Genomic DNA, 12,308 nt, shown 5'->3' with positions numbered 1-12,308 from the left:
TGCCACCAGTCTCGAGCGGGTTAACGCTCTCGACAAATTAAAAGACGAAAGACAATTATTAAGATGTTAGAATTTGGAATTTAACTTTTTAATCTTTCGTTTGGGTTCGTTCACGCTTTAGGTCCCGTACGGGTCCCTCTTTGAATCTGTATATGATGGTAGGCGTATATAACTGAAAAGTGTGTGTGGTGTGTTGAAATAAATTTGAAACTGTTTAATTGGTAAAACTGGTTTAATTACGAATAAGAATCAAGAAATTAACAGAATGTGAAAAGCCAAAAATTGAAGATGTTTTAATTTTGAAACTCGTTATTGAAGATACCAGTTTTATAGTACGTATTGGTTAACAAGGGTAAAGATGACTCGTAAAAGTAACAAAAAAAAAATATAATGATATCCGCGCGCTGAAATCACACTCGAAGATTAACAATTTTTAACGGCTGCGGAAATGATATGTTCCAATCCCGTTTTCCTCTGTTTTGATTCAAAATTTGGCGTATTTCCGCCGTGAGGGTACACCCTAGCCGGAGATATTCTCGGCACCCTCGAAAGGGGAGGACTAAGGTGCCCCTTTGATATAATAAGAAATAAATTATGAAAACGGAATCGTAACACAATTATAGTTTACGTATTTATCGATACCTCAAACGATGGAACGATCTGACCGGAGAATTCTCGGAACCCACGAAGGGCTGGACAGATCGCCCGTTTTGCCAATATGTAGTCGTCGTGTTCAAAAATGGTAAATGGATCGACTTACCGAAACGCTGTCTAATTATTACAAGATAACAAATTTGTTTGGTGATTTCTCGTATTCGCTGGATATTCTGGAACACCAAAGGACGATAAGATTTGTGAACACTGCACTTGTCGCGGCGATAATGAATTAAACGAACGAGTACGTCGACGAGAGACAAACGAATACGAACGGAAAAAGAATATATAATTATTTTATTACCCGAAATGAAGCTAATACGAATTTCTACGCGAGCAAACGATTTAAAACGAGAAAGAAAGATAGATATTTAGGTAGAAGGAAAATTTAACGTGCGCGTCTATGAGTCCTTATTCCGAATTCAGATTATTTTAACTCGCACGGCACTCTACCTCGCTACGCGGAGGACTTTACCGCAGAGAAAATATCGCGAAGTTCCGAATAACTCTGTCTCTCGGACACACGGGCTCCCGATCACGTACCTCGACGATTGATCGATCAAGAGTGTCGGGACGGATTGACGAATTGTGGCACGTGCTCGGAAGTGTCGCGTGCCCGGTGATTGGCTAAGACGCGCGAGCTAGACGAAGATCCTTCATCCCCTTTCTTTGGTGTTCCTTCTCTTTCCACTTCGTCGCCATGATAGTTTCAACGGTTTTCTAGAAACTACGCAGTATTTCCCTTATGCGTATTACTTCTAAATACGGCTATTAATTTAGTTTGATGATCAAAATGATGAAATATTGTTATTAAACGATATATTGATTAAATTGAAATGCAAAATTAGTTTGAAATTAAAATATATAATAGATGAGACCGTTATCCGTATATTTCCTCTTAACAGGATCAAAATTATTTACTTCCCGATTTGTAACAAAGATCTTATCATTGTAAAAGTGGACGATGCATTCACGATAGTCGCAATGCCGATTATGCATTCATTTACAATCTTTCGCATAATTATTTCTGTGGAATCGACATTTCGTTAGCGATGAATTTAAACATTTCTACAAGAACGTTCCTTTGTTCAAAATTCGCCGTTGTCGCTAGGCAGTTCTTAGAATTTCGAATACAATAGTGTTTATTGCTCTAAACGACCCTTGATTTCCGAACGAAATGGCGGTCGAACGTTCGCGACGTTAAATTTGTAAGGGTTCTCATTTACTTTAGTTTCATCGTTTGAATTCATATTCATCCATCTATTCTTTTCACACTACCATTCGATCAGGTAATAATGATCCTGGTCGGACCGGCTGACGCTTTGTGCAAATGAGAGGGAAAGAGTTTCCTTAACAAAGAAGTTATTACGGTTTTCCCGTTTCTACGCAGTTACCAAGGGAAATTCCCGGAATGCGAAGCACTGGATAACTGCGTAGCGCTGGTGTTGTGCTAACGGCTCTCTCTCTCTCTTATGAGCTAACGCGAGTTTTTGTGCGTTACCCGATATTAAACTGTCTTGTATTTCTATGGTTGGCGACGATAGTTTCAAGGAGGGTCACGTAAACTATTGTAAAGAAGGAAACAGAAATGACCTTTCCTCGTGTACTTCGCATGAGAATTCTCGGAACCCAAGGGCTTGACAAGATACACGATTCCAGGGTAGAGTAGAATAAAGAAGAGAAAGCAATAGAAGAAGTCAAAAATAGAAAGGAATTAAACTCAAACTCTTCCTTGTACACCCCTGCATGAGAAATCCTCGGAACCTCGAAAGGCTTGACAAGTATGTACAAGGTAGAGGAGGAATGAAAAGATTGGCGGAAAAGTGAAACACCCACCTCACGACCCTCACATGAGAAATCCTCGGAACCTCGAAAGGCTTGATAAGGGACGCAAGGCGGATAAATCTCAAAATTTCCGCCGGGGCGTAACATTTACAATGGAGTAACCTGTTTGAAAATTCTTGTAACCATTTATAGCAAATATATCGTCATGTGAATTTGGAAAACAAACTCTGCCATTTAAATATTTTCCTTTTATTGTACATTTTGTACAGCTGTAGAATCCAGTATGACCTTTTGTACATAAAATAAAGGATTTTACCGGTGCATCACAAATCAAACCAAATAATTTAATGTTTATCACGTTGTTATCATAAATGTAACCATTACTTAGAGAAATTAAATCATTAACCAAAGGTTGAAGAAAAATATTGGAATCTTGTGGTTTTTTTTCTCCAAAATATGCACCAACAAGATATATATCTTCATTTATTGTATTCGAACATAAAATAGGCCATAATGAAGACTGTGATGATTTTGATATAGGAAGATCATCTACATTTATTAGCAAATTTATATATTCCTCTTTAGATTTTAGAAACATTTTCTTAATTACATTATTCAAACCCGCATAAAAATATTGTCCACCACATGCATTTATTACATTAACTTGTCATGGAGTTTGTAATAATGTTCTTACATCTTTTGTCAAGTTACATGATGTATATTGCCGCAAAATTTTTAACAATGCATTACATGCATTGTGATTAATATTATATGATAAAGCCCGTACACTTAAATCATTTTTAAATTTATTATCATTATCAACATTATTTTCTGTGGTGGTATTGTCAATATCACCATCATTATCAACATTGTTTTCTGTGGTGGTATTGTTAATATCATCATAATTGCTTCGATACGTGACAAACTACCACTCCGACCAGCTTAAGACTTTTTCTAATAATCAAGAAATAAGTTATTGAGCATGACCGAACGTGTTTCTAATTGGTGTAATAATTCATTGGTTTACGACTTTACCGTTGTTATAATCTTTACAAAGTAAATATAGACGTAACGGGACTGTGTACGACGGTGCATTTATTGCTCTCAATGGTTAATACTATCTGATTGTCAAGTACATGAGGTTAAAGTTGAACGTCGGCTCAATTCCGCGATCTGGTTACAATGCCGCGTGTTACGTTGCGCGTGCGACGGCGCAACGTAAAAGGATAAGAAAAAGAAAAGGGGTGTAACTGCTGTTTCAATTAGATGGTTGAAATGCAATTCCCGATTCTTTCTCCCCTATTCTGACGCGATGGTTGGTATCGCTGCCACCAGTCTTGAGCGGGTTAACGCTCTCGACAATTAAAAGACGAAAGACAAGTTTATTAAGATGTTGAAATTAAAATTTAGCTTATTAGTCCTTCGTTGGGTTCATTCAACGCTTTAGGTCCCGTACGGGTCCCTCCTTGAATCTGTATGTGAATGGTAGGCGTGTTTTAACTGAAAGGTGGTAGGTGTGTTTGAAATGAAATTTGAAACTGTTTAAGTAATGAAACTGGTTTAATTTTGAATAAAGTCAAGTGAATAACGATTATAAAATGCCAAAACTTGAGATCTGTATAAATTTGGAACTTGTTAATAATGAAAATACCAGTTCTTGCGAGTTTGACAAGGGTAAAGATGCTTAGTATAATGTAACAAAAATATATATAATAATATGCAGACGCTCTGATATCACACTTGAAACTGTATAAGTAGTATACCGGTCGCATAAATGGTTGCTATTTCGCTTTCCTTCGAATTAACGTGAAATCGGCGTATTTTCGCCGCGAGAGTACACCCCAGCCGGAGATACTCTCGGCACCCTCGAAAGGGCTGGACTAAGGTGTCCCTTTTGATATTATAGAAAATAGAAAACGAAACCGCAACAATCGAATAGCAGTAATAGTCGAAAATAATAATCGATACCTCGTATGATGGAACGATCTGACCGGAGATACTCTCGGAACCCCGAAGGACTGGACCAGATCGCCCGTTTTGGGGCCAAATGGTGATTAACCAAAAATGGTAATAGGATCGACTTACCAAAACGCTGTTTTATAAAGACAAGATAATGTATTTGCTTGTAGTTTGCTATGTGTATTCGCTTGATGATCTGGAACACCAAAGAACGGTAAATTTTCGATCACTGCACTTCCTACTCACGGTACGCAACGTGTTAACCAGGTGTTTTACTAAGCCAACACTCAAGTGTAAAGAGCTAGCGAGGAGCCGAACTCCTTGAAACGGCCTGTATCTAACACAGCTCTGGCTAGCCCAGAAACCGATTGCGACCCGTAGGAAAAGTCCTCTCGCATCCAAAGGTGCTGTACAAGCCATTGGAAAATAGTTTCCAGTACTTAAAGTAATTGGCAAATTAAACAGAGTGTTGACTGTGGTAGAAGACTAAGCCACATTCGCGTTAGCGTTATTATAGTTATTAATTATCATTTACTACTAATTATTAATTTCTATTAATTACTAATCATATATTTTTCACTGTATTCCCAATCTAGGGCGAATTTATTATAGTATCTCATTGTATTCCTATTCTAGCCGCACCTATTGTCATACTAGCGATTTTATTTCATATTACATTCAGAACTATCATATTCAATTAACATTTACTTACCTTCTTGAATTGAATAAACAAACTACTATAAGTCTGATACACTGATGTTTGGATTTTACTCCTCAACCGCACACCACGCGAACCTATAATCCCTAATACTTATTACGAGTCGCCTTCTAAGGGAACCGCTCTCCCTGTACGTCGGTGCAGTGACGTACCTATCGTTGGGTCGTTACAGAAGCGAAAACAATCCAGTTTATATCTTCAAAACACTATTAATGCAGCGATGAAACGTGTTTATTTCTAATTTTTTTGCTATGAAACTTTTATTAACAAATTTATGATATTTTTCTAATTAAAACAAGACCAAACACGATGTAAATCGGACAAGTTTTGTTATTATTAATCAATTTAAATTGATCCAGTCAATCATTAATAAATAATTAAAGTAAAGTAATTAAACCGATCTATGTCGTGTTTCGATTCATTTTAATCAAAAGAACATCAACAATCCAACGGTACTATCTTTTCCAAGGTAAAACGAAGATTAGTCCAAATGTAATATTCTTTACTGAATGTTGATTTGTTTTACTCGTGGCATCCCTTTGTAATACATCCATCTCGAATTTTCGCGTAATACGTATTCTTTTTCCATGTTTACGGATTCGAAGCTCCGCTGAGCTCGAGAAAATTAGTATGTAGTAGGGCAATGTCACACAATGTTATTAGCCGGCGCAGGGGAAAGGAGGGATCCTTCGCACACACCGCCGATTTTGGCACGCACAAACCGTGTGAACCAAGGCGGGGCACGACCAATCAGACGCACACTCTTTCCCTCGAATAAGTTACGAACAACGAGCAGCAATCAGTTAGAATTGCGACGCTGTTATCAATTGAATTTATCACACATTCCGTTGAAGATAGCGATAGGTATATAATAAAATATATTATCATAATTTTAACTTTTTTTTTAAATTTAATTTAATATAAATAAGGAAAAGGGTTCAATTCTGCTTTAAGCGAATCATTGTTTGCGAAAACAAACAGAACAATTCTCCTTTGAGCAAATCTAAAGAAACGGACAATTTCTGCTGTGAGCGAATCATTGTTTCTGAAAATATAAACAAGCGAATCATTGTTTGCGAAAACAAACAGAACAATTCTGCTTTGAGCAAATCTAAAGAAACGGACAATTTCTGCTGTGAGCGAATCATTGTTTCTGAAAATAAAACAAGGATAAAAAGGGTTCAATTCGGCTTTAAGCGAATACAAAGAAACTGGCCAATTCTGCCTGGAGCGAATTATTGTTTATGAAAACAAACGGGCCAATTCCGCTTTCAGCGGCTTATTAATGAAATAAAATGAAAAAGTTTCAATATATATAATTATAGGTAGACCTACAAAAGGTGCATCCCGTATGAGAAAGAATCGTGCGAATGAATCGGACGATGTGAAGCAATTACGTCCTTCTAAAGAACGTGAAAGAAACGCAGCGGCACGGCACGGCGTGAAGAAACTATTGACGATCGTCGTTCGAGATTGTCTGCAAAGCGAAACACCTACCCGGTGTACGTGGGTAGGTCATCGCTCGCAGGGAACAAGGTTGGTGCATGTGCGCGCTTGCCAAACACCAATTCAAACGGCGTGAATTTCGTCCCTTCGTGAACCGAGGTGTTGTACGCAAACATCGCAAATGGTACCAATCTATCCCAATCATCAAAATCCCCCAAGTAGTGCGTAATATAATCTACTAGGACTGCATGACTGCGTTCTAAAGAACCATTAGTCTGAGGGAGGTAACCAGATGTGGTAAGGTGGTGGATACCGAACATCTGGGCTATTGCAGAAATTATCTTGTTTAAGAAACTTGTCCCTCGATCGGACAAGATCATTTTCGGGGCACCAAATTGCAAGATGAGATTGGTAACCAATGCGTGAGCGATTGTTTCGGCCTTTATATTTGGAACCGGTACCGCGATGCAAAACTTGGTTAAGCTATCCTGTATGGTCAAAATGTGTCTATTGCCTTCAGGAGTAGTAGGAAGGGGACCTACAGTGTCAATCGAAACCTTCGCGAAGGGTTCCGCTGGTGTATCAGTTATCACCATTGGTTCGCGAGTCTTGTGCCTCAAAATTTTCCGCGTCTGACAACTCGGACAATTTCTTACGTACAATTCGATATCTTTCTTCATGCTCGGCCAATAGAATCTTTCGCGTATACGGCGGTACGTTTTTGTTATCCCCTTATGTCCCCCAATTAGGCTATCGTGTAATTCCGAAATAATTTTTGATCTTAATTCCGCGGGTGGTATTTGTACACGGCCATAACATAAGGTTATTTGAATGTTGGTGTCCCGGAATGTTCCTCGTAAAATGCTAGATAGTGTATGCTGCGGTAACGTTTCAGTCAGGTCGTCGACTCTCAAAATTCTAAATGATGTTATCTTTAATTCGAGTAACTTTTGCTTTAGATTTTGTAAAGCTGTACGTAACCTGGTTGTCGGTAGGTCATCGTTTGCGTTATCCTTCGCGACAATGCTGAAAACCCGGTATTTACCGCATTCATTAACGAGTATGTTCCCCAATTTTAATTCCGCATCCGTGAATTTAGTAAGATCAATTGCACCGAGATCCGTTAGTAATTTACTCGTCGGCGTAAGAAATCTGTCCCGACTTATGAAGTGTATGTAATTATCCTGGTAGTAGGTGAGATTTTCAGACGCGAATTGTACAACCTTCGCAGGTTTGATTTCCTGGTCTTCGGATATATCTATGCTGGATGTATCAGTTAGAACATCAAAATCAATCGCGATTGGCGGTGGTTATTTCGACACAGGAGGTTTCTCTTGCACTACCTCAGATTTCTGATTAAACATGGATGGTCTATGTGGAGTTGACAATGCTATGGGTGGAGTGGATGGTAAGTTGGTGGGTAATTGTGATTGATGTGTTGGCCTGTAAACTATTGTGTCGGAAAAATTTTCTGTCAGTTTAGTTAACCCATCTAATTTTTGATGTAATTCATCGTCGTCGGTATTCCCGTCTTTGTCGGTTTGATCCGGCTCTTCTCGATCTGATTGAACGTCGAAATATTCTTGACTCGCATTACTCGAGAATGGTGTTTTAAATAATTCCTTGTCAGCTCTACTCTCGGTTTAGGATTTGATCTAGTCCCCGGTGGACGACCTCGCCCCCTGCGAACAACGTCTCCCGGTGGTTCGGAGTCGGACGAGTGCGGTGACCCGGTTACTGGCATTAAGTTTGCCGATCGTGCTGGGTGTCGCGTTTTCCTAGTTTTTATCGATTCGGAAACGCGCAAAAATCGTTCTATCAATTTTATTACCGAGCATGGTTCGCGCGGAGTTTCATCGTCCGATGATGTTAGCGTGAAATCATCAGAATTGTTTGAATTCGCTTCGGTGACCGGGTTTCGCGATAAAGCATCCGCGTTGACATTAAGTTTCCCGGCTTTATGTACCAAATCGTATTCATAATCCCGAACCTTTAATCGCCACCGGACCAAACGCTGTCCAGGATCTTTAATAGAGTTGATCCAGCGCAATGGTTCGTGGTCGCTGACCAATGTGAACTTTTGGCCATACAAATACGGTCTAAAATGTAAAATGGAATACAAGACTGCAAGGCATTCCTTTTCTGTCGTGAAATAATTCCGTTCCGGTTTTGTCAAGGTGCGCAAGAGATAAGCGACAGGTAGATCGTGTCCGTCGACTTGTTGACCTGAAACTGCTCCGATAGCATAATCTGACGCGTCGCACAGTGGTCCCAAATCGCAAAATCCTGGCCAAAATATGAAGGAGTTCTTCAATTTAAATGAAAATTCGTACCTAGGGGTTTTCGAGGTCGGTGATTACAAATCAAAAATCAAAATTGTAAAAAACAAAATGGTGGATCCTATATAGTGAGCATGTGTACGAAAAAAATGTTAGAATCGGCTGAAACTTGCTGTATAGGAGTATTTAGTGTTATAGATCACAAATCAGAAGTGAAAGTTTTAAAAAACAAAATGGCGAATCCAAATGAGCGATGTGTATATTGAAAAATTGTATGTTCTTCTCGAAAATGAGTATAATGGTGTTTTTGAATCGCTAAATCAGGATTAAAACTCCAAATATTCTAAATAAACACCAAAAATTATAAAATTGTAAAAGTCTAAAATTATAAAATTGTAGTTTTTGAATAGTCGATCCAAAATGGTAACCCGTGATGGAATTATGTGGCATTTGTGAATGAAAATACTTAAGTCACAAGTTATATTGCATTTATTAAATTAAATATTCACAGTAATAAATAAAAAATGTAAAAATCGAAAGAAATATTATATAGAATCATCTGAAGTGTCAGTGTCATTATCGGTACTTTCTTCAGTGGAAGCTGGTAGAATTAAAAGTTTTAAAGCTTCTGGTGTCAATTTCTTTAGCTTCCTTTTTGGTTGTCCCTTCAATGTCGAAATATATGGGTCTGATGACACTAAGAGCCGCAAGAATACATCTTCCATCGTTTTTACACGAGAACATTTCCGTGAAAAATCTTTCCGAAAGCTTTTTATGTATTTATGTGAATGCTCTTGAGCTTCTTCAGACATTTGTCCAATCGGTAACAATGCCGAACTTATTATTTCTGGACCGTGAATTAAAATTTTATGTACCGATGTTGGCATGTAGTACCACGGATACAATTTTACAAATTTTGTTGCTACTTCAACAGCATATTTTTTAAATTCGTATAAATTTATTTCGCAGTCGCTTGAAATAACTTGCAGTATTGTGAAAAAGCTTTTAATTAAATCTTCATCAACTCCAGTTATTGAAGAAGATGTTGCGTAATTTTCAAAGAAACGACGAGCCGTATTCCCATCATTAGTGCTACCAAACCCAGATTTCGGACGGTCTACTAGTAACCCTAATTGTAACTGAAAACCTCGTTGAATTAATTCTTACGGTCTTTTATTATTTGCTTTTCTTCGGTGCTGCGGGCCTGCCATTTCTTTATTGGTAGTTTGTATGATAAGTGCAGACAACATTCAAAAAAGCGTATCCACGCGTGTAGCGTGGACAATCCGAAACGGAGATGATCTTCATTAATATTTTGTTGCAGCATCTTATTAATGTTGTTAAACTGTTTTGCTGTTGCTCCGCACAAATAACAGCGTTGAGTGGACAAGGTGGATGAAATCGCGTTGCATATCTTACCATCGATCATCGTTAGTGCAAGTTTGTATGAGATTGAAATTTCTTTCCCATCTATAATTGTACCGAAGGGAACAAGTTCTTCGATTTGTTTTTGAATATATGTTGTCTCGGTTATAGTTGTTTCCGTAGTTTCATGAAGAAATTGAATTTTGATGGGCCTACAAAAACGAGGGGATGATGGCTTTGAATTCTTCCACACAATAATTCCTGATTCAGATAGAAGTTGCAGGGGCACAAATGATGTTAAAAAAATCTCTGAATCGGATTTTCCATCAACAGTAAATAATTGCTTATACATACTTTGCTGGGAACTTCCATCACAACCCCACTTGCTGATAAAAGTCATGTGTCGTAGTTGTGATGGGGCCAAGTTTTTAATAACGCTATTTTGTAGTAACAAGATTCGTTGAACTGAATGGTCTAATAAAGCTTGCAGTTTTACCTCTGCACTAAATTCTGTTATTGTAATATCCATTGCGGATGGATAACATCTTCGCTTCGCTTCTAATACCATTTTATATGGCGGATATAAATTGCAGTTATTTGCCTTGCTTGTAGTCCGCAATCCTAAATATTGTCTCTTGGATAATTTGTTCTCAATTACCAATGATATAGCAGCATCACCTGACAATGTTGTTTCAGCAACTTTCTGTACAGATCTTCTGTAAGCTTTAGCTCTCGACGGACTCGTTGAAGTTATATCTTTTATAACTTCTGAAGCATCTAGTTTTCCTGCATTTCGAAGACTCATATGTGTGGCATAAAACAATTCTTCGGGAGAAAAATTTTTTCGAATCTCCGCTGTTTTTCTTCGTTTTGACCTTTCGCTTGAGGTGGTAAATTCTAAAGAAGGTCGACCGCTTTTACTTTCTGAATTTTCCGAAATTGCAGGTATGCGGAACGCTACCGAAACGTTGAGCCATTCCTCAAAATTTTTTAAAAATTTGTCTTCGGTTCGTTTTACTTCGTCCCATTTCTTCCTCATTACATGAAACAGACTTGATAACGCTGATTTCATTTCATTTTCAACTATCCGAATAGAGTGTCCAGTTTTATCGGCCAGCTGCTCCTCTAAATGCTCAAGAATAACCCTTAGTGGGCTACGTATGTAGGCTTTCACCATGAAATAAATTTCTTTCCTGGTGAAACGTATTTCGCTATCAGAAGATCCTGTAAACAAATCAGTTTAGAGCTTAGTGTCTGTTATAATGCAGGTCAGGTATAAGGCACATTTTACAGCTTGCAGCAGGATCTTCACGATATTTTATGATTTTCGGTGCTTTTACATGAGAAATACGAACAAATGTTTCAGTTAAAAATTCTTAAGTTTTATTAATTATCTTCAAAATAAATAATTTTTTTCATCTAATTAGTTTAATGCATTTCTATAGTCAATAATGAATTAAATCAACTGGTTCATTAAAAAATATACAATTGCGCGTAGAAGACCCTAATTTATGCATTAGTTGAAAGAAAATTCTTTAAGTCTAATAATAAGTCCATACAAAACCATACATACAGTAACGCGCCTACCCTGCATTATAAAAAATAGCCATACGATCCGGGTGGCAGTTAGTGGCAGCTAATTTTTGCAAATACTGTAAGATGAAAGTATCAACTACAAGCCTGAACAAGAATTTTAGCGTAATATTGCGTAATATGCAACTTTTAGTTTACATCTTTAACATTCGCGCGTGAAGTTTTACCTTTTATTATTTGTAATACATTTCCTTATTATACAGCGTTATCGTTAACTATTTTAAATATACTAGTACAAATAAACATTCTACTTACTTCCAGGAACAGCATCCATTTTGTAGAATTCAAATTAATTAAGTCTGTTTAAAATTATTCACTTTTCACTATGCTCGTGCACACCGCACTTCACTGTACGAAAACTGCGTGACGAATGAACGCGGTAATTGAACGCTCACCATTTTCCAGGTATAAGTAATAAAACCTTTACTCCTTGGTTTTCTTGTAGACACACTATTCGAGTACACAACCCACCTATTAAAATAGTCCCAACTAAAAGTTCATTTTCGAGG

Source organism: Osmia bicornis, unplaced genomic scaffold (assembly GCF_907164935.1).
Source record: "Osmia bicornis bicornis unplaced genomic scaffold, iOsmBic2.1, whole genome shotgun sequence".
NCBI classification, from domain to species: Eukaryota; Metazoa; Arthropoda; class Insecta; order Hymenoptera; family Megachilidae; genus Osmia; species Osmia bicornis.
The sequence above is the reverse complement of the archived record's forward strand: the minus strand, read 5'-3'. Positions refer to the sequence as shown.